Source organism: Leucoraja erinacea, chromosome 1 (assembly GCF_028641065.1).
Source record: "Leucoraja erinacea ecotype New England chromosome 1, Leri_hhj_1, whole genome shotgun sequence".
In the NCBI taxonomy this organism is placed as follows: Eukaryota; Metazoa; Chordata; class Chondrichthyes; order Rajiformes; family Rajidae; genus Leucoraja; species Leucoraja erinaceus.
In genome coordinates, this window is record NC_073377.1 from 43,103,111 (window position 1) to 43,127,028 (window position 23,918).

The 23,918-nt window shown below is 42.4% G+C and overlaps 1 protein-coding gene across 1 annotated transcript in view; it reads left to right on the top strand.

The window, feature by feature from the left end:
• Positions 1-18,102: 18,102 nt before the first annotated feature.
• Positions 18,103-23,918, top strand: part of LOC129696117 (probable phospholipid-transporting ATPase IM) — a 199,420-nt gene continuing 193,604 nt past the window's right edge. The window contains exon 1 of the mRNA XM_055633597.1: positions 18,103-18,225. The gene's annotated coding sequence lies outside the window, so the exon portion shown is untranslated. The remainder of the gene's footprint in view (positions 18,226-23,918) is intronic.

Below are 23,918 nucleotides of genomic sequence, written 5' to 3' on the forward strand. Positions count from 1 at the left end.
TGTGAGTTAGGTAGATTATATTTATTGGAGAGTTGTTCAAAAGTCATAAAACAACCATCCAAAAACAAATCACGAAAAGCTACTAATCCCTTCCTCTTCCATAACAGAAAGGCTTGATCAGTACTAGAAGGTTGGAAGGAAAAATTAGATATGATAGGACTCGATAAGATAAAATCATTCAATCCAAAAAACGTATGAAATTGAAACCATATTCGGAGTGTATGTCTTATTATTGGGTTAGTCGTATATTTATTCAATCTAATTGTAAAAGGTAACGAGGCCCCTAGAATAGAAGCCAATGATAGCCCTTGCATAGAATCACGTTCAAGATGTATCCATCCTGGGCATTGGGTAGCTTCTAAATCTTTTGTCCAAAACGATAGATAGCGAGCATTAACTGTCCAATAGTAGAATCTAAGGTTCGGCAGTGCCAAACCACCATCTTTTTTTGATTTCTGTAAGTATTTTTTACTTAGTCTGGAATTTTTATTCTGCCATATATATGAAAACATTTTGGAGTCAATAATATCAAAGAAAGATTTAGCAATAAAAATTGGTATCATCTGAAATAAATACAAATATTTATGTAAGATAAACATTTTAATAGCATTGATTCGGCCTATTAAAGATAAGGACGTTGGTGACCATTTAGTGAACTGTTGTTTGTTATGGCCAATTAGAGCTATAAAATTGGCTTTAAATAAATCCTTGTGTTTCTTGGTAATCTTAACGCCTAAATAAGTAAAACATTCGGTAGTTAATCTAAAAGGAAACTGTCCATAATTCGAAACTAGATTGTTTAATGGAACAAGCTCACTCTTACTAAAATTTAGTTTATAACTAGAAAAACTACAAAATTGATTAAGTAGAGCTACTATTGCCGGAATAGATTTCTCAGGGTTAGAGATCATCTGCATAAAGCTTATGTGTCTTATTCCCACGAACAATACCAAAAATATTAGGGGAGTCACTAAAAGCGGTGGCCAAAGGTCGGCTTCGGAATGGGAGGGTGCGTTGAAGTGCTGAGCCACCGGGAGATCAGGTTGGTTAATGCGAACTGAGTGGAGGTGTTGGGCAAAGCGATCGCCAAGCCTGCGCTTGGTCTCACCGATTTAGAGCAGTTGATACCTGGAACAGCGGAAGCAATAGATGAGGTTGGAGGAGGTGCAGGTGAACCTCTGCCTCTCCTGGAAATTGAAACCTTGTATTGTGTTTTCCTTTCCCTCCTATTGTAAAGGACATTACATCTCCCCACATTATATTCAATCTACCAAATGTTTGCACTATAATTTAACTTATCTATATCCCTTTGTTGATGCTTTGTTTCATCATCGATTTATTTTCCCATCTACTTTGGCTCATCTGGGGTGCCTAATTATAATAGTATTAGGCAGGAGCTAGGGAGAGTAGAATGGGAGCAGCTTTTATTGGGCAGGTCCACATCCCTCATGTGAGAGTTGTTCAAAGGCCAGTTGGTCAGAATTCAGGATCAACGTGTTCCTGTGAGGAAGAGAAATACAGCATGACAAGGCTCACAAACCTTGGATGATGAGAGATCTTGCAAATGTCAAAAAGGAAAAGGAAGCATATGTAAGGTTTGATGAGCTGTATTTCGACAGGGCCCTTGAGATCTCTAAACAAAGAAGGGCAGGCAGGGAGAGGTTGAAGATGATGGGCTGAAATGTGTTTATTTTAATGCAAGGAATGTCGTGGGTAAAGCTGATGAACTTAGAGCCTGGTTCAGTGTTTGGGGCTATGATGTCGCCATAGCGGAAAAGTGGTTGTGAGAGCGCAGCTCAACGCTCCAGGGTTTCAATGCTTCAGATGTGATAGAGAGGGAGGGAAAAGAGATGTTGGGATTGCGGTACTAATCATGAAGAATGTCATGGCAACACTTGGAGAGTACATACTGGAGGGTTTATCTGCTGAGGCAGTATGGGTAGAGCTAAAGAATAAGAAAGGCGCAAGCACTTTAATGGGATTGTATTATAGGTCCCCAATAACAAGCGAGAGATAGAGGAACAGATATGTAGATAGATTACTGAATGATGCCAAAGCAACAGGGCTGTTGTAGTGGGTGATTTTTAACTTCCCCAATATTGCTGGGACTTCCTCAGTGACAATGGCTAAGAAGGGGCAGAATTTGTCAGATGTATCCAAGAGGGTTTCCTGAAAGAATATGTGGATAGTCCCACCCTCTCCATTTCCCTCTCCCCTGACTCTCGGTCTGAACAAGGGTCTCGACCCAAAACTTCACCCATTCCTTTTATCCAGAGATTCTGCTTGTCTCACTGAGTTACTTCAGCATTTTGTGTCTATCATCTGTGGATAATCCAACCTGAGAAAGGAAGATACTGGGAATTTTCTTGGGAAACAAGCCTGGCCAGATGAATGGACATCCAGTGGAACACCTCCATAATTTTTAAGATTGCTTTGAATAGGGATAAGTCTTGACCTTGTGGGAAGGTACTAAATTGGAGAAAGGCAAATTTAAACATTATCAGGCAGGATCGAGGGACAGTAAATTGGGAGCAGTCGTTATTGGGAAAATCCACGCCTGATGTGTGTTGTTTAAAAGTTAGTTGATCAATTGAATTGATTTGAATTTGAATTGAATACTTAATGTCACATGTGACAAGTCACAGTGAAATTCTTTGCTTGCAAACCCAAATAATTGCAAATAATCGCCCATAAAGGGTGCTTACTGTTATATTCCAGACGGCAGAATGAATAACAACTGACACGCAGGCTGCCTGGTTCATAAGTGAGATTTATTACTGAACATCCCCTACTTATATACAACACCAACTCATTAGCATATACATGAATATGCATGAATATATTACACTGATCTCCCTTTTTAAAGTATTAAATCTAAGTACACAGTTACAATCTTCTTGTTGTGATACTTGATTTAAACCAGTGTTCATTAAATCTTAAATGATAACACAATATATTTATTTTACATATTTGCACATTTTCTTTCCACCTAGAGTGAGTTACTTAACTTAAAAACCTAATCTGACTACTGGTTTACGGATCCTGCCTGATCGTCTAACAGTAACAGGTTTAGGTGTTGACTCAAATGTAGGCTTGTTTGGCTCTGTTTTAGTACTCTGACCTTGACCAGAGGAATCTGTTTCTTTGTCTGTACTGACTGAACTTTGTGTTTCAACTCACTTTCAGATAAAGACTCAGGGTTTAGGACTTCATGCTCAGTTTTTGGTTCATCTTTGGCTGGGATCATTTGATCAACATGAACACTTTTGATCCTATCTCCAACTTCAACTGAGTATCTTTTTGTTCCACACACTTCCACTATTTTCCCGACATCCCATTAGTCTCGACTGGACTTGTTGGGAGGACTGAGAACACGAACCTGCTCATCTGGCTTGAAGTACCTCTCCTTTTTGTGGGAGTCAAAATGGCGTTTCTGACTTAATTATTTTTGTTCAACTCTCAAAGCCAAATTGTGTTGAACTAAACTTAAGCGTATTCTTAGCCTCTTCATCAACAGTTCTGCAGGTTAGTAACCTGTTTTTGTGTGGTGTGCTTCTGTACTTCAGCAAGAAACTAGCCAAACAATGTTTCATGTTGAGCTTTGAACTACTCCGCAAAACCTGTTTCTTGAGAGCGTCTTTGACAACTCTAACAGACCTTTCCGCTGCCCCATTGGAGGCTGGACGGTATGGGGGAACAAGTGTGTGTTTTACACTATTCCGCTGTATGAACTCTTTGAACTGTTCTGAACGAAACCGAGGCCCGTTATCAGAAACAAGTTCTTTCGGTAAACCATGGCATACAAAAATTGATCTCAACTCATCTATGGTACGCTGAGTAGTAGTGCTTGACCTCAATATGTTTAACCTCAATCTATTTGGAATGACTATCTACCAGCACCAGAAAGTGATCATTACACTTTTCGCAAAAATCGACATGAACTCTCTGAAAAGGTCTACTTGGCCATGACCAGGGTTGCAGTGGTGTTTTTGGTGGTTTACTCCGGCAATTTTGGCAGACGCTACATTTGCTCACCAGTGACTCGATGTCACTGTCAATACCAGGCCAATACACAAAACGTCCAGCAATTGACTTCATGCTTACAATGCCAGGATGTTCGGCATGAAGTTCGTTCATAATTTTGTTTCTCAAATACTCTGGTACAACCACTCTGTAACCCCACTTAACGCATCCCTGCTCACATGATAAATCATGGCATTGATTATGGAAAGGCTTCAGCTCTGAGTTCAGAACTGAGTTCAATCCACTATCGATTTCAGTCCATCCGTTCAATGTCTGTTCATAAACCCACTTCAGCACATTGTCTTTCTTTATTTCTGCTGCAATTTCTGTTGCAGTCACTGGAAAGTCTTCATCTACAACATGCATTGTGTAGATTGAGTTCTCACTTCCCACGTCAGAGTTCTCATGTGCAACCGGGGCAACGCATCTGCACTTGGAGCTTCTATACTCCACCTTGTAGTCATACTGGGACAGCAAAATTGCCCAGCGCTGCATCCTTGATGCCGCCATGGAAGGTATAGCTGACTTGGGACCCAGTATCACTAATAGTGGCTTGTGATCAGTCACCAGGGTGAATGGTCTGCCGAGAAGAAACTGATGACATTTCTTGATTCCGAACACAATGCTGAGTGCTTCCTTTTCTATCTGCGCATAGTTGCGTTCACTCGATGACAGGGTGCGGGATGCAAAACCAATAGGCTTTTCCTGCCCGTCATTCATTACGTGGGAGATCACTGCACCTGCACCATAACTTGAAGCATCACAAGTAAGTTTCATCTCGTGTGTCGTATAATAGTGAACAAGAAGTTTGTCACTTGTCAAGTTTTCCTTGCAGATGTCAAATGCGCATTGCTGTTCCTTTCCCCACATCCATTTCATATCTTTTTGTAGCAGATGATGAAGTGGCTCTAGCACAGTTGCTAAATCTGGAAGGAATCGTGCATAGAACTGCACCATCCCAAGGAATGATCGTAGTTCTGACACATTGTTGGGTTTTGGAGCATTCACTATTACTTCCACTTTCGCCTTCGCTGGGCGAAGTCCGTTGGCATCTACTTTGAGTCCTAGGTAGACCACCTCTGACTGCAAATGCACATTTACTTTGACGCAGTTTGACATTGTGGCAGTTCGAGGATTTCCAGATGTTCTACCATGCCTTCTGGTAGGTCATCCTGGTTGCACACACAGTGCAGAATGCCTTGTAATATTTGGTCCATGACAGACTGAAACATTTTCGGGGAGGATTTCACGCCATGGGGCAGCTTTGTATATGAATACACGCCCTTATGTGTGTTGATAGTCAAGTACTGCTGACTTTCCTTATTGACATTGAGTTCGGTGTAAGCGTGAGACAAATCCAGTTTAGTGAAGACTCTTGCTCTGCTAAGTTCTGCGTACAGATCTTGCGAGGTTGGTAACGGACATTGTTCGTCATCAACGGCTTGGTTGATTGTGACTTTGTAATCACCACATACTCTAACGGTTTTATCAGGATTGGGTACAGCCACAATTGGCGTTGCCCAGTTACTCTGGTCTGTCTTCACAAGTACTCCATTACACTCTAGTCTGTCGAGTTCTACCTCCACTTGTTGCTTTAGTGCATATGGTACAAGTCTTGGTCGACAATACACAGGCCTCACATCTTGCTTAAGTCGAATGTGTGCAGAGTACCCTGTTATTCCCGTGTAACTGACAGCAAAAATGTTTGCATGTTTGCTTATGACGTTTTCAAGACGTGATTTGGACAAATCGACGTTGAAATGTTCTTCCAGTTGATGAATAGAAATTCTGAATCAATGCTATAAGACTGTTCTGTAAGACAAAATGGTTGGCTAGGTAGACTGAAACAAAGGACATAAGATGGCTGCTGACCAGGCTTGCTGGAAGAGGCTGTTAGGAGGGAATACACAATGTCTTGCAGTTACTGTGTAGTCATGAATAAAGGATCACAGGCCCAGTCTGACACGATTGAGGAATACACAAGATTGAGGAATAAGAGGGAAGTATTTTAGGACCGAGATGAGAAAAACATTTTTCACACAGAGAGTGGTGAATCTGTGGAATTCTCTGCCACAGAAGGCAGTTGAGGCCAGTTCATTGGTTATATTTAAGAGGGAGTTAGATGTGGCCTTTGTGGCTAAGGGGATCAGGGGGTATGGAGAGAAGGCAGGTACGGTATACTGAGTTGGATGATCAGCCATGACCATATTGAATGGCGGTGCAGGCTCGAAGGACTGAATGGCCTACTCCTGCACCTATTTTCTATGTTTCTATGTTCTCAGCTTGACCTTATTCTCAAACAATGGTATCTGTGGGAACTTTATTTCGTACAGGTCTTTGCTCATGACCGAACAATCTGCTGCCATGTCAATACACATATAGATTAACTGTTCATTAATCAATAGTTTAGTACGAAAGTCCTTTCCTTGGCTGGTTGTAGGCTTATCGATGTTGGTTGCATAAATGGTGTACAACCCAAGTTCATTTACATCTGGGTTCACCTCCAAGTTGTGAACTCCTCTCCGATGTTGTTGCTTGATTCCCGCAGATTGTTGGTTTCCTGTTTTAAGCTTGGCCCGACATGCTGAGGCGATATGGCCTTTCTTCTGGCAGTAATAGCACTTGGCCATTTTGAACTGACAAAATTGGGATGAGTGATTACCATTGCAACGATAACAACTGGCTGAACTTGGCTCCCCGTCATACTTTGGTTTTGGTTTAGCGCCTCCAGGTTTGGCCATAGGCACTGCTGTAAACGGCCACTGCAGTTCATGGTGGACGAAACTCTCGAGCATTCTTTGATGCCATCTCCTTTGTGGTAGCAATCTTGCATGCTTTCTCAAATGTGAGATCTGGAGTGTTCATGAGTTTGGACTGAATTTGTCCTCCACTAGACCATAGACAAATCTGTCGCGTAGTGCTCGTCCAAGAAAGGTTCCAAAGTTACAGTGCAAACTTAAGTTTTTCAAGGCAACAATGTACTCATTGATTGTCTCATACTGCTTCTGGTTTCTCGTGCCAAATTTATAGCTTTCTGCAATTTCCAGAGGCCCTGGGTTGAAATGCTCCTCCAACTTCTTTATAATGTAATTGAATGGCACGTCTTTTGCCTTTAAGGGTGCAAGGAGATTCATGAGTGTGCCGTACACTTCAGGACCGATCTCCGTGAGCAGAATCGCTTTCATGCGTTCTCAAATGGCCTTATTTGTTTCAGTCACTATCTCTCCTTCACCACTAATCTCCAATATTGTTTGCCGTGAAAAACACGTTTGCACTCTCCATATAGGAGCTGAACAACTCTCTACTCTTGTCAAAAGTGTCAAGGTTTCCAATGTAGCCCGTGGACGCTGCCATCGTGTCGTTCTCTTTTAAAAAAAATAAAAGGTCCATTCAAAAACCCCGAATTCCTGTCTGTTCTGGTGTAACAATTCACCTAAAACTGTACAAAGACTAGTCAGCTTGAGGAATTCGACAAAAAAAACCTCAGTCTAAAATGTTATACATTCCCAAGGACGACACCTTGCCAGGTAGACACAATATAGAGATAGCCCGACAAACTCTCGCCGATTTACTCAGCTGCTGTTTTAAACTACAGTCCCCTGCATAGACGGATCTGCAGGCCTGTTATGTCCAGCTCGCAAACAACTGCGACACAACTCCATATTTACTGTTTAAACTGTTAAATAATACTGCGTGTTGCAAAACAGTCCTGCATTGTATTTAAAGGATGAGTTCACAAATTCTATGCCATCCTCGTCGCCAAGAAGGCCATACCTGGGGCGAGGACTATCCGATCGAACTGTGGATGTGATTACTGCGGCCTGGAGGGATAGTAGCCAAATACAGTATATCTCTTATATTAGGAAACGGGAGGTGTTCTGCTTACAAGAGAATATTACATATCACACGGCAGGCATCTCAGATGTGCTAGAATTCCTGGTAACTCTCTATTTCAATGAAGGGTTAAGCTATAGCGCGATCAATACAGCCAGAAGTGCCTTGTCCTCATACTTGTGGATGGGATCAGAACAATATTCTATTGGGTCTCACCCTCTAATCTCTCGATTTATGAAAGAATTTTTAATTCCAATCCTCCCAGATTACCAAATCTGGGAGGATTGGAATTAAAAATTCCTTTCATAAATCGAGAGATTAGCGGGTGAGACCCAATACCACGATGTAAGCGTGGTACTCATGCTACTTCGTCAGTGGACTCCCATCACCTCTCTGTCTTTGGCCAAAGTCACCATTAAGGTAGACATGCTCAAGGCACTGGTATCAGCACAACGGGTGCAGACATGGCAGAAGCTGCGGCTAGACAGGATGGAAGAGTCTGCAGATGACATTACATTTTACATTTATGATCTACTCAAGCAGAGCAGACCAGGGTGACAGGGTTTAAGATCATATTTTCGGCATACCTCATGGATTCACGCCTATGTGTGGTGTCACACTTGATATATTATATCAAGGCCACTAGATCCCTCAGAGGAGTGGAATCAGCATTGTTTATTAGCCACAAAAAACGCATAAGAAAGTGTCGGTTCAGACCATTTCAAGGTGGCTGAAGCAGGTTCTGGTTTATGCAGGTATTGACACTGACAATTTTAAATCTCATTCCACCAGGGCGGCATCAACGTCGGCGGCCAGGGCAATGGACGACCCCATCAACCATATCCTCGCAGCCGCAGGGTGGTCAAGTGAATTGATTTTTCAAAAATGTTATCATAAACCGATTGCCGAACCAGGAAATCACAGAACTTTGAAATCTTCACGTAGTCACTCACGTGACTCCGAGGTAAAATAGTAAGTTTAAACGAGAACTTCCCATTTGAAGTTTGATCTTGATTTCATGAGGAGTTACGTTGGTGATTACGTGCCCTCCACTCCCAACCCTCTCTCACAAAGGTCATCTGGTAGTTCTAGGTTTCTGATTTTACTATGCTACTTCAATTACTGTTACCTGTGATTTCACACCGCTGCTTTGAAGATCGACGCGCATGCGGCTGGCGGGGCTTCTTCACGTAATCACCAACGTAACGCCTCATAAAATAAAGATCAAACTTCAAACTGGTAAGTTCTCATTTAATCTTACTATTATGGGCTGGTGAGCCTCACGTCAGTGGTAGGGAAATTACGGGAGAGGATTCTTCGGGATTGGATTTACTACACTTGGAAGAGAATGGGTTAATTAAGGACAGTGAGAATAGCTTTGTATATGACGTCATGTCGTACTAACTGGATCAATTTATTGGAAGAGGTGACAAAGGTAATCGATGAGAGTAAGGCGGTGGCTGAAGCCTGAATGGATTTTAATAAGGCATTTGGTAAAACTCCCTATGGTACCCTAATCCAAAAGATTAAAATGCATGGGGTTCAGAACTGGCTTATTGATAGAAGACAGACGAATGTGGTGGAAGGACAATATTCAGGCTGGAGATTTTTGAGCAACTGAGTTCAGCAGGGATCAGTGCTGGGGCATCTATTGTTTGTGATGTATAAAAATGACTTGGACGTAGATGTAGATGGGTTGGAGAGTACTTTTGTAAAACAATACCAAGATTGCTGGAATCGCAGACTCTGAGGAAGGCTGTCAAAATATACAGTGGGATATAGATCAGCTACAGAAAGGGGCAGAGAAATGACATGTGGAATTTAATCCGAGCAAGTGAGGTGTTGCAATTTGGGAGGTCAAAGGTAAGGGGAATATAAACAATTAAGGCATGACACTTAATAGCCTTGATGTACACAGGAATCTTGGCATCTAAATCTATAACTACCTGAAAATGGCAACATTAGATAGATTGATAAAGAGGGCATATGGTACGCCTGCTTTTATAGGTCAGGGCATTTAGTATAAGAGTCAGGAAGCCAGGCGGTGCTGGCTCGAAGTGCCGAATGGTCTATTCCTGCACCTATTGTCTATTAAGTCATGAAGCAGCTTTTTCAGACTTTGGTTAGGCCACATTTGGTGGATTGCATACAGTTCTAGTTTCCTCATTACAGGACGGATGTGGAGGCTTTGGAAAAGATGCAGAGGAGGTTTACAAAAATGATTCCTGGAAGAGTTCTAAGAATCTAGGAATTAGCTGCAGGGGGAGGTTGGACAGACTTGGATTGTTTTCTCTACAATGCCAGAGATTGCATGGACATGATAAAAGTATATACAATTCTGAGGCTTAGATAGGGTAGACAGTCAGAACCTTTTCCCGAGGATAGAAGTATCAAATACTAAAGGGCTTAGCTTAAAGGCGAGAGGAGAAAAAATTAAAGGAGATGTGCCGAGTAATTTATTTACATGGAGGGTGCCTGGAACCAGCTGCCAGGGTTGGTGGTTGTGGCATTTACGATAGTGGGATTTAAGAAACTTTAGGATATATTTATGGAGGGATAAGGATTATGTGCAGGTAGATAAGAGATGGTCTTGACATCATGTTTGGCACAGACATTGGGGGCATATAAGCCTGTTCCTGTGTATTGTATTGTATTGTATTGTATTCAATTTATTGTCATTGTCTCAATTTGAGACAACAAAATGAATTTTCCTTACAGGCAGTATCATTAAAAAAAATCACAAGAAAAATAATAAAAATAAATAATAAATAATAAATAAATAATAAAACATATTAAAAATACAATTGAAATTGAATTAAAAAATTTTAAAAAGCACAAACACATAAAGTCCACAACATAACATAAATGGCACCCAGGTGAGGACGGCACCATAGTCCAGCCAGCCTCCCCTCCGTGTTCATCCGTGGTCGGGGCCTTCCGAGCACCCGCAGTCGCCGCCCCGGGTGGCCCGATGTTCAGGCCCTCACGCCGGGCTGGTGGAACGCCGACGCCGAACCCCGACGGTGAACATCCTCCTCCTCAGCGGCCCGGACCTCCTGATCAGCCGCCTCCCGCTGCCGGAGTCTGCAGCTCCTGAGTCCGCAGGCCGAGCCGGGCAGAGTCGCAGGACCCCGCGTTGTAGTCAGCACCGCCCGCGTTGGGAGCTCTGCAAACCGCAGCTCCATGATGTCGGCAGCAGGTCCAGCACTCCGGGCTCCAGACGGCGACCCCCGGTAAGGCATCGCCAGCCCCGCGATGTTCCAGCTCTGTCCCGCCGCTGCTGGAGCTCTGGTCGATCCCGGCAGGAAAGGCCGCGGCAATCCAGGTAGGTAGGCCGCTGTGGTGGGGGGGGGGGGGGGGGCGAGGACGCGACTCGAATAATAGTCGCGTCCTCACCATGAAGCGGCTGAAGTACGGTATCCCCCGCACCGTGCCCTCTTCCCCCACATAAAAACACCAAAAAAACCACAAAAAAATACACTTTAACATAACTAAATAAACAAAAAAACAAAAAGATACCGGGCTGTAGGTGGAGGCTGCTGGCACCAGCGCCACCGGAAGTACAATACTGTGCTGCACTGTTCTGCGTTCTATGTAAAGCACTGAAAATTCGCTATCCAGTTATTTGAAAATCCTAATAGTTCGGTATCTGGCTGGCTGGCTGCTGATTTCATAACCAATTATCCGGCCCCTTGTTCCCGTACTTCTGTGTATTCGTTGAGATCCTTTTAAATTGACCTGGGTTCTGTTTGCTGCATTCCCTTGAAACTTTGATACTTCCGCCCCTCGCCGGCCTCCGCCAGCAACTCCACAGACCCTCGCCACTCCACCACTCACCAGCGGGCCGAGCCGTCGCCTTACCTGACGTGAGGCTCACCGGCCCATAATTCCCTGGATTCTCTCTACTTCCTTTCTTACACAAAGGAAAATCATTAACTAACACATAATAAAAAGTACCTGCAGATGCTGGTTTCTGATTTCTGATTTTATTACTTCCGGCTCCCTCCAAAGCCTCGAAGCCACAAAGCAACAGGGCCCGATTTTATATTCTCCCCAAAATCCACAAACAGACACATTGTTTCTGCTTGTTCATGTCCCATTCAATTAATTTACACATACCTCGACTCCAACCTATCCTCCCTGGTCCAATCCCTCCTACTTATGTCCAAGACACCACACACACCCTTCGTCTCTTCAATGACTTGTTTTCCAGGCCTCCACTAGCTCATCTTTACAATGGACGCTCAGTCATTCTACACCGCCATCCCCCACCAGGAAGGACCCTAAAGCCCTCCGTTTCTTCCTCGACCGCAGAACCAGCCAGTTTCCGTCTACTAACACTTTCCTCCACCAAGCAGAGCTGGTCCTTAATAACTTCTCCTTCGACTCTTAGACACCTCCTCCAAATCCAAGGTGTAGCTATCGGCACTCGCATGGTCCCCAGCTATACTTGCCTCTTTGTAGGGTACATTGAACAATCACTGTTCCAGGCGTACACTGGCCCTATCCTCAAACTCTACCTCCGCTACATTGACTACTGCACCCATGCAGAACTTGCTGATTTCATCTCCTCCGGGGTCCCCAACGAGGGATCCCAGGCTCCGGACGCAGCGCCAGCTGGAGCTCTGCAGACTGCGGCCTCAGGCTCCGCTCCGGCGACCCCCGGCGAGGGCTCGCCCGTTCTGCGACGAAAGCGTCCTAGCTGCGCCCGCTGCTGAAGCCCCGTGCGCATCTACGGGAAAGGCCGCACCGATCCTCGATGTTAGGCCACGGGGGAGGCGACATGGAAAAAGTTGCCTCTCCGTGGAGGAGGCGACCGAAGCGGTTTCCCCCTTACCCCCCCACACCAACCCCCACACAAGACACACAGAGAGACATTAAAAACACACACTAAAAAACAAAAAAAGTAGACAAAACTAACACGCTGCTGGCAGGGCTGCCGGCTCGCCGACAAGATTGGTGTCCTTCTCTCCAGAGATGCTGTCTATCCCGATGAGTTACTCCAGCATTTTGTGTCCACCGTTGAAACTTATCAGGATCACGTTTCCCTAGCTCCTTGTAAACTTACAAGTGCAGTGGAAAAATATTATTTTACAGCAAAATGTTTCACAAAAAGTTGAATTAAAAATGTGTGGAGTATTTGCATCCGATGTAGCGGCCAATTTCTATATCGTTCGAGCAATTAACCTTCTAGCCGCTGAATAGAGCATGGTTAAGGGGAATGTCTTCGAAACGCATGCGAGCTCACCCACAGACCTTCAGAGCTTCTTTACAGATAAGTCTTCCAAACAGTCTTTTGATGAATAAATGCTTTATTGTTGATAGAAAATAGTAAGATACATCCAAATGTCTTCCGACTCGTTACTACAATCTCAACGAACTCCAGCTTATTACTTTAAACATTAGAAAACTCATCATGTCTCCGTTACACCTCACATGGTCGAAGGGTAAACCTTCTCCATGGTCTCTCCAAACTAATCTAAATACTAAACTTCAGCGCAAGCTACATAGCCCAAAACACGCCCAAAAATACGTCATAAATTCCACCCACAATATAAAGGCCAGTCTAAAATTTAAAGGCACATGCCATCATCAATGACATGCAAAACAAGCCAAATGGCCACTATACCCGACATTATGGAAAATCTGCTCACCTGGTACCACCAGACAATCGTGCTGGATTGAAGGGATCCACTGTAGCCCAGAGAACAGTCAACACCCATAAAGATGCAAACGCCTTACAGTAGGTATGTTACAAAACTTACCTTCAGCGGCGCTGCAGTTCTGCCACTACCTGTGTGCGTGACTTTGGCGCCTTTGAGAGGGGGGCGGGTTTAAAATGCGTTTTTTCTGCAGCCTATTCAAATCGATCTATGTCAGGCTGTTTAGTTGCTAAAGAAAAATCGCTTTGACTGCCGTTTTATTACGTTTATTAAAATTAGCGCCTCATACTGCAAAGGATCTCCACCATACATAGGAAATTCTGCTGGTGGTAGAATGAGAGAGGTATTTTGTCGAGCTATGTATTCAGTTTGAATTTTTACCAATGCCAATAACCCATCCTGATAACCTTGGCTTGGCTCCACCTGTTGATAAACAGGCCTCTGTGATTCAAATTGGCTTGCTCGAGCCTGTGCACCACACCTCGAAAAAGCGTGGTCCACTATTGGTTTGGCTCGAGCATCCACAGACGCTCCAATAGTAGTTGGTTTCGATCTAGCACTCATTTACTGAGATGAAGTTTCACCCATCTTCCTCTGTTCCAATGAGTTTTCAAAGCCTTGAAATCTGATGGACCTCGATTGTGGAATTGATCCAACTCCGAGCAGCTTTTTATCTTGGTCCAGAGCTCATCGTCTTCGACGATCTAGAGCTGCATCTTGAACCCTCACTTTCCAGTAGTTCCTTATTTGCTTTGGCCACCACCATCATTGTGTCCATTTCCAGTTGTTCCTTTCGTCGCCTCAGTTCTTCTTGCTGTCGCGTCATCTCTTCTTGATGTCGCGTCATCTGTTCTTGCTTATGTCGTCTCATCTCTTCTTGCTGTCACGTCATCTCTTTTTGCTCTTCTTGTTGTTGTGTCATCTCTTCTTGCTTATGTCGTCTCATCTCTTCTTGTTCTCGCTCGATCTCATGTTTCTTCTTCATGGCATCCGCTTCTAATGAGAGAGCAGCTAGCTCAGTTTTAACTCCCAATCGAGCAGAAGCCCTTGATACCGAACTGGCTGAAGAACCAGATTTATGTCTTGATCCTCGTGAAGATATATTGGAGATATTATCTTGTCATGTAATTTCATCTTCCATTCTAGCACATTGTTGCTTCGCACTTCCAGCTACTAAGCTCGTAAGTTGTGACATAATTTCAGATAACCACTTCTCTGCCTTTTTCATGAAACCATTGAATATCTTCAACCTGACTTCGGGTGTGTCTTCTGCGTTCTTCCCGAGACGGCTGTGAACATAGCATGGCTTGTTTCTTGCCAACCTCCTGGTAGAGGCTCCATAGTTGGCTCATATTAGATTTCATCTTAAACACGTTCTGTTCTGATTCTATTAGTTTCTCCTGTTTCTCAATTAATCTGATAACCTGTTTCCATAATGCATTTCTCTCTTTCTCGGTTTCTTTCAAGCAGGCAGCATGTGAATTAGCTGTTTCTTCTCGATACTTGAGTTTAAGTTGTCTAATTGCTTTCATCACCACCTCGTGGTTCATCTGGCGTGGCACTTTCTTCATCCATAATTTTAAAGAGGTCTTGCAGATCGCCAAGTCTTTAAATTAAACAAACAGAGTGTTCTCTGAGTTCTGCTCCAACTTTTTGTAAATATCGAGTTGTTATTTTGAAAACAATTTCCTTGAAACCATAACATTCTGATATTGTAGAGAACATCTCTCCAACATCCATGGGCTAAAAGATGACAATAATTCGAAAAGAATACGTGTTTATCAAACGATTCAAAACAATCCAAGGTCGGTCTGGCTGGAATCTCCATACAGACTGGAAAAAACACTTTTCTGGCTCTAAAGAAGTATTTTAATATAAAGCTTCACGGCTTCAAATTCAAAGAAATATAATCGATTTCTACTCCAAAAATCCTGTGAGATTGTCTTCAGATAAGTCTTGATGCTGTCGATAGGCCTCAAGGCCATCTGTGGCCGAGATCTATTTTCTTCAGTTCCTCTTGGAACCAGTCCTCTGGCTAAAACCTTACCGAGAATCTTAACCAAATCTTCCGTCCCAATCTGTGGGACTGGTATTTTCTTCAGTTCCACGGTTGGAACCAGACATCTGGCTAAAACCTCTCTGAGAATCTTAGCCAAATCATCTGTCCCAGTCTCTGGGACTCGTAATCACCCGTGACAGAGGTCTCCTTCGACTTATTCTTATGACCCACTCTCTGGGACTGGTATTTACCCCGCTGCCAGAGGTTCCCTTCGACTTAATGTGGTGGTCGATTTCTATATCGTTCGGGAATTTAACCCTCTAGCCGCTAAATGGATGAGCATGGTTAAGGGGAAAGTCTTCGAAACGCATGCGCTCACCCACAGAGACCTTCAGAGCTTCTTCGCAGATAAGTCTTCCAAACAGGCTTTTGATGAATAAATGCTTTATTGTTGATAGAAAAGAGTAAGATACATCCAAATTTCTTCCGACTCGTTACTACAATCTCATCGAACTCCAGCTTATTACTTTAAATATTAGAAAACTCATCATGTCTCCATTACACCTCGCATGGTCAAAGGGTAAACGCTCTCCAAAGTCTCTCCAAATTAATCTAAAAACGAAACTTCTGCGCAAGCTACATAGCCCAAAACACGCCCAAAAATACGTCATAAATTCCACCCACAATATACGGCCAGTCTAAAATATAAAGGCACATGCCATCATCAATGACATGCAAAACAAGCCAAATGGCCACTACACCCGACATTATGGAAAATCTGCTCACCTGGCACCATCAGACAATCGTGCTGGATTGACAGGATCCACTGTAGCCCAGAGAACAGTCAACACCCATAAAGATGCAAATGCCTTACAGTAGGTTACAAAACTTACCTTCAGCGGCGTTGCAGTTCTGCCACTGCCTGTGTGTGCGACTTTGGCGCCTTTGAGAGGGGGACGGGTTTAAAATGCGATTTTTCTGCAGCCTATTCAAATCGATCTATGTCAGGCTGCTTAGTTGCTAAAGAAAAATCGCTTCGACTGCCGTTTTATTAAGTTTATTAAAATTAGCGCTGGATAATTTAATTGTTGGAGTAAAATTAAAATCATCTTCAAATGCCGTCAACGCCGACAACGGTACGGATCTCACGTAGGAGACAAGGCGTATGCCGTTTATTTTTTCATATAAACTTGCTTCTTAGGGTGCCATTAATCAAAATTTCACGTTGAGAAATTGCGATTATGTAAATATACGAACCGGCAGTGTTTTTCCTGCCGATATGGGGTTTAAATTCACTGCAACCGCAACGTTCCAAACCAGCGCATTCCACAAAATCCCACTCACAAGATGATTTAAATGCCCATTAATTTACAGGAATTAAACACTAAATTCCTTCCATTTGGCCCATAAATTCATGACAATGAGATTTAAAAATCATGTTATATTGTGAATTCTTGTGTGAATGTTATCTGGACACTGGACACTGTTAACCTTTTTCTTAAGAAATGGATAGATGTTTAGATCTAGTAATTGAAGTTTGAAATTAGCTACAATTAGGTAACTAACTAATTATATGCTTTAATTTCAGGTCATCCAAGTAAGATTATTTTATATTTGTTTCAGAATGCTTCAATCTATGATAACTGAAAATTTCATTCAGTTCTCTTAATTTTTAAGAAAGTTATGGGCTTTTGACTGTCCACGATCACAGCTTTTTTGTTATGTCCATAGAAAATAAATAGGGAACAAGATGCTAATTTCCGAGTATGAAAATGGCCACAACTTTTTAAATACTTGAGATATGAAAGTGAATTAGGTGTCAAATTAAACTTAATTTTATGCTTTATCTGATGGGATAAATTGCAGACTTGATTTTTTAAATCTCAAAATGTTGTAACATTGCTACGCTTTGAGTCTCAAACATTGAAACATGTCTGGCCACGTTAAAGATTTACTATAAACAAGCGCAAAGGACTCTTTGGGGGAAGGATTGGCCCTTCTTAATAATTAGGTTCCTTAAGGAACGTATGTAATTTCATGATAGACATAAAAGTAACTCAGCGGGTCAGACAATATCTCTGGAGAAAAGGAATAGGCGACGCTGCCTGATCCGCTGAGTTACTCCAGTTCTGTGTGTCTATCTTCAGTTTAAACCAGCATCTGCAGTTCCTTCCTACACATATGTAATTTCATTCCATTGTGTATTGCAGCACCACATTGAATTCCTAATATTTGAGGATAGGTTGAAACCAAGATTGATTTCCTTAATTCTTAAACGACAATGCCGCAAATGCGTCGTATTTGTTTTACTCGGGACTGAGGAACTGGCTAATAGTCATCCAACTTAAGTTCGCAAAGCCTTTACCTCCAGAAACTATCGACATATGTACGTACAGCCGATGGTTCACATTTTTGGTGTTTGCGCCCAAAATAATGTAGAGAATTGTCAACTAAGATGCGACGCCACCGTCAACTGGACGACGCTAGTCCCAGCGTTGCCTGTTGAAGGGCTGCCAGCCACGTGGCTGGGCTCGAGCAAGGACCGGGCTGATGTGGCGCGGGCGGGGGTCGCGAGCTCGGGCGGACTTTTCAAACGCAAGAGTCGGTTTGTGGCGACGGCGCTGGGCGTGGAGGCCGAAGGCCGGGCCTAGGCCGCGGTTGACAGCTGGTGCGAGAACCTGACAACTTGGTCAACGATCACGAACGGTAGGCGGCGGGCAAAAACAAAGTCAGTGCTGGAGGAATTGAACGGGTCAGGCTGTGTTTGTGGAGGGAAATGGAAGGACGATGCTTCGGGTCGGGGAAAAGACCCTTTCTGGTTTTAATTATCTATTCACGGCTCGGCGTTGTCACAAGGCAGTATGAGCGCAGATGGGAAAGGTGTGCAATCCTTGGCTATCATATTTTCAGATATAACGTCGACAGGCAAAACAAAACACGTAAATAGAAATGAAAAACAACCTGTTGTCGCAGCGTGTCGGATACACTTCGACCGAGCGAGGCAAGGTGACAGCACCTGCAATCACAGATGTGTTGGTGATTCTTGTCGATGTGTCACTTTGATAGCAAATCTGGATCTTTACATGATGTACTGATGCACAAGTAACACTAGTTAAATATCATCTTGAAAGGTAAACTCACAAAGTGGAAATGTGGTTGATGTAGAATGTAACGTAAAATGTAGTTTGGTCTTCAGATAATCATAAAAGGAGTGCCATAAGAAAATATGTGCTTTAATATGGGACGTTCAGCCTGAGTAGTGTTATGAAAGCTCTGGACGGAATGCAGAAAATTGCGTGGTCTTTATTTTAATTTGCTTGCATATAATAATTCAGACATCTGCAGAACAATTTCCTCGCGATTTTCCTTTGGGGTAACTTTATGCGGCTCCTGAAGGGAATATTTTTTGCTAGACCGAACATTCCTTTTCCATTCAGTTGATTATGAGCTCCCAAAGTAGGTTCGAGGCTGCACTTGCAATTCTTTATTTTCTGTAACTAAAAAGGCACTGAGTAGTTTTGTGAATTAAGTTTAGGTTTATTATTGTCACGTGTACCAAGGTACAGTGAAAAACTTTTATTTTGCATGCCATCCGAACAGATCAGATGCCATACATAGATGCAATCAGTTCTAACTTAAGTACAATAGTTGGTCAAAGGGGGAGTGAAGAATAAGTTTTCAATATTGTAGTGTATTGTAGCGCGTCAGTTCCTTCGACGAAGTTCAATGTCCTCAATGGGGTAGAGGTGAATCAGACGGTACCCTAGCTTATGGAACGATCATTCAGAAACCTGATGATGGATGGGAAGAAGCTGTTGCTGAGACTGATGGTGCACGCTTTCAAGCTTACATACCTTCTGCCAGACAGGAGTAGGGAGAATAAGGAATGATTGGGGTGGGACAAGATTTTGATTATGTTGTCTGTTTTCCGAAGTAACATGACATGTAAATGGAGTCAATGGTGGGAAGTCTGGTCTGTGTGGTGGACTGGGCTACATCTACAACCTTCTGCAGTTTCTGTCGGTCTTGGGCAGAGCTGTCCCAAACCAGGGAGTGATGCAACCCAACAGTATGCTTTCCATGTTGCATCACTAGAAATTTATGAAAGTTACAGGAGACATGCCAAATTTTCTTAGTCACCTCAGGATGTAGAGGATTGGTGTGCCTTCATTGCTATTGCATTAATGTGGTTGGTCCATGACAGATCATTGGCTTGCGATAAAAGTAAAGATAGACTAGCAAATATGCGCTCTAATTTAGTAGAATGACACCTACAAACCTATTTCAGGAATTGATGTTCAGTTTAATTGAGTTTAATGTCACATGTACCGAGGTACCGTGAAAAGTGGATGCAGGGAGGATGTTTAGCCTGGATGAGGGGTCTAGAACCAAAGGTTATTGTCGCTGAGTAAGTGATAGGCCTGTTAGGACTGAAATTAGCGGAAATGTCTTCACTGATGTGGTAGATACATAGAAATATAGGAAATAGGTGCATGTGGCCCTTCGAGCCAGCACCGTCATTCATAGAAACATAGAAAATAAGTGCAGGAGTAGGTCATTCGGCCCTTCGAATATGATCATGGCTGATCATCCAAATCAATATCCCATACCTGCCTTCTCCCCATACCCCCTGATCCCTTTAGCCACAAGGGCCACATCTAACTCCCTCTTAAATCCAGCCAATGAACTGGCCTCAACTATCTTCTGTGGCAGAGAATTCCACAGATTCACCACTCTCTGTGTAAAAAATGATTTTCTCATCTCGGTCCTAAAATACTTCCCTCTTATCCTTAAACTGTGACCCCTTGTTCTGGACTTCCCCAACATCGGGAATAATCGTCCTGCAACTAGCCTGTCCAACCCCTTAAGAATTTTGTAAGTTTCTAAAAGATCCCCCCTCAATCTTCTAAATTCTAGCGTGTACAAGCCGAGTCTATCCAGTCTTTCTTCATATGAAAGTCCTGCCATCCCAGGAATCAGTCTGGTGAACCTTCTCTGTACTCCCTCTATGGCAAGAATGTCTTTCCTCAGATTAGGAGACCAAAACTGTACGCAAAACTCCAGGTGTGGTCTCACCAAGACCCTGTATAACTGCAGTAGAACCTTCCTGCTCTTATACGCAAATCCTTTTGCTATGAATGCTAACATACCATTCGCTTTCTTCACTGCCTGCTGCACTTGCATGCCTACTTTCAATGACTGGTGTACCATGACACCCAGGTCTCGTTGCATCTCCCCTTTTCCTAATCGGCCACCATTCAGATAATAATTCAATATGATCATGGCTGATAATCCAAAATTAGTACCCCGTGCCGGCTTTCTCCTTATATATCCCTTGATTCACTTAGCCATAAGAACTAAATCCAACTGTCTTGAAAACGCTTTTTGAATTCCATACCCCAGAAGACCATGGACATTTACTCATTGGATTAATTTAAAACGATGAACTATCTATTTCTTGAAATAATCAGATAATCAAAAAAATGGCAATAGCACATGAATGTAGTTTTGGTACAAGATCAGCCATGATCTCGATGAATGATGCAGCCAGATAGCCTGCTTCTAATGTTTTAAAATTGAATCAGTTGTATAATTGTCTACTTTGCAAAAACAAATTTGTTTTTTTATCCTATATCATGGTCCCTTGAGATGCCAGCATATTAACAGGCTCAGTGTTGTGTCACTTACCAGCTGGTTTGCATGTGCACAAGAATAGTTAAGGTAAACAAACAAATATATATATATATATGCACCACAGTTGCGAAATAATTTAAATTTATAGATAAATATTTGGATTCAAGACGACAGTGAAAGATAGATAACAAAGAAAGACCATGACAGACCTTTGTCAAAACTATCCTTGCTCTCACAACTAGCAATTAGTATCATCCGATTACTTAGATTTTATTATTTATGAACTTAGTAGAAGGACCCATTTGAAAAATGCATTACTAACTTTCCTGATAACATGTTTTCCAAGTTGTATTTACAATCCTAGTGGTTGTTACTAAGTTTAAGGTTTCATCCTGTTGCTTTACCAAAGCAGCATTGGTTGATGATGCACCTTTCGTGTATTGCAAGTGTTTATATCAATGTATTTTGTTGTTCAATCAATTTTTATCATTAATGGTTTGAAGTGGCAGCCATGGGTTAGTTGATAAAGCTGATTTAGAAGATTCTAAGCAGTAGTGTGAAGAATTAACGCAAAAATCCAAAGTGATAATTTAACGTAGTGCTTTCTCAGCAGTTGGAGGAACTGTACTTCAAAATAGATATTTAATTAAGATTCTGCCTTCTCTCTCACTTGGATTTCATAACACTTTTTTATAATGGTTTCATAACACTTTTTTTCAAAGATGACCTAACAACCCCTTACTTAAATTTATCCGTCACATAATATACCTTAACCAAATTATCAGGGCATTGGGAAGTTTGCTATATGCAAATTAATGCAGTATTTCCCTTTCCTGCATTATAATTGCACCTTTAAGGGATATATTTGGCTGTAAAACAATTTGAGATATCTGAACGGGAAGTAGGTGTATTATGAAGAAAGGCCATGTATTTTACCTTAAACAACTGCAATCTTGGTCCAAATGTGGATCAAGGAGCTGAACCGTAGAGGTGATGTGGAAATGATTGCCCGTCACATCAAGGCGGTGTTTGCAAGGCAGTATCAAGGAACCATAGTAAAATTCATGTTAGTGGGGGCCTGGGAAAAATGCTGCAGTGATTAGAGAAATGCCTCGTACAAAGGACAAATGGTTGTGATGGTCAATCATACCAGCACCAAGGCATCACACCAGAGGATTACCAGGCTATTGCCTCGGCCCAAACATCTTCAGCTATTTCTCAAGTAATCCTTTTCTAGCAAAATATCATAATGAGCATATTCACTGAGAAGTTCAATTCCATTTGCAATTTCTCAGAAAAAAAATTAACGCTTACATACAGCAAGATCTTAATAACATTCAGACTTGGGCTTAAAGTGGCAGAATAACATTCATGCCACACAAGCATCTCTAACAATAAATGAGTAAACATGATAACTTCCTTTGCAATTTACCCATTCCTTCACTTTCAGAACTCAGGGTTAAGATGATCCATAAATTCAGTTGGACCAATCACATGAATATCATGGACAAAAGTGCAAGGCAGAGACTGCAAGAAATAATTCCTCAAAGTCTTTTCACCAAATGCAAGGTGTGCCAAGATTGTGTTGGAACACTCGTTGCTGGATGACTGCAACTTTATCTACACTCAAGAAACTTGACACCACAAGACAAAGCATTTATACCACCCACATTTCTTACTCGGTCCATTGCAGTACATGGTGTAGCCATCATGCACAAATCTACAAACTGCATTGTACTAATTCGTCTGTGCTGTTCTGATATCATTCAGCAGGTGAGGCAGGCTGATAAACATCAGGTTGAAGATTAAATACCGACCAGCCTTTCCACTAATGGTTGCATCCTTTAAATTACCCAAAATTGAGGGTATTCTATACCTCTATGATATTCGTTATTGGTTTCTGTTTTCTGCATGAATCACTAATGTATATGCTTTGTGTATACTCAGCAGAAGTAGGGAATTCTATCCCTGGAGATAGGTGAACCATGTGTTGTTAACTGAGGAGATTAAAAAAAATATGAAATCATAGATGGAGCCCATAATGTAGCATCACTAATGCTAGACCAGAGGACTGGGAATTCTATGTGAACTAACAGAGAAAATAAAAAGGGCAGAAGGGCAAACCTGATTTTGAGATTTTGATTTTGAACTAGAAAATAATATCAAAAGATAAACAGCAAGAGCTTCCAGGGACTAAAATGTAACAGAGTAGTTGAAGTTGGTGTAAAGAGTAAAGAGTGAGACATAGAAACAGAAAATAGGTGCAGGAGGAGGCCATTTGGCCCTTCGAGCCAACACTGCCATTCATTGTGATCATGGCTGATCGTCCCCTATCAATAACCCGTGCCTGCCTTCTCCCCTTATCCCTTGACTCCACTAGCCCCAAGAGCTCTATCTAACTCTCTCTTAAATCCATCCAGTGATTTGGCCTCCACTGCCCTCTGTGGCAGGGAATTCCATAAATTCCCAACTCTCTGGGAGAAAAAGTTTTTTCTCACCTCAGTCTTAAATGACCTCCCCTTTATTCTAAGACTGGCCCCTGGTTCTGGACTCGGCCAACATTGGGAACATTTTTCCTGCATCTAGCTTGTCCAGTCGTTTTATAATTTTATATGTTTCTATAAGATATCCTCTCATCCTTCTAAACTCCACTGAATACAAGCCTAGTCTTTTCAATCTTTCCTCACATGACAGTCCCGCCATCCCAGGGATCAATCTCGTGAACCTACGCTGCACTGCCTCAATCACAAGGATGTCCTTCCTCA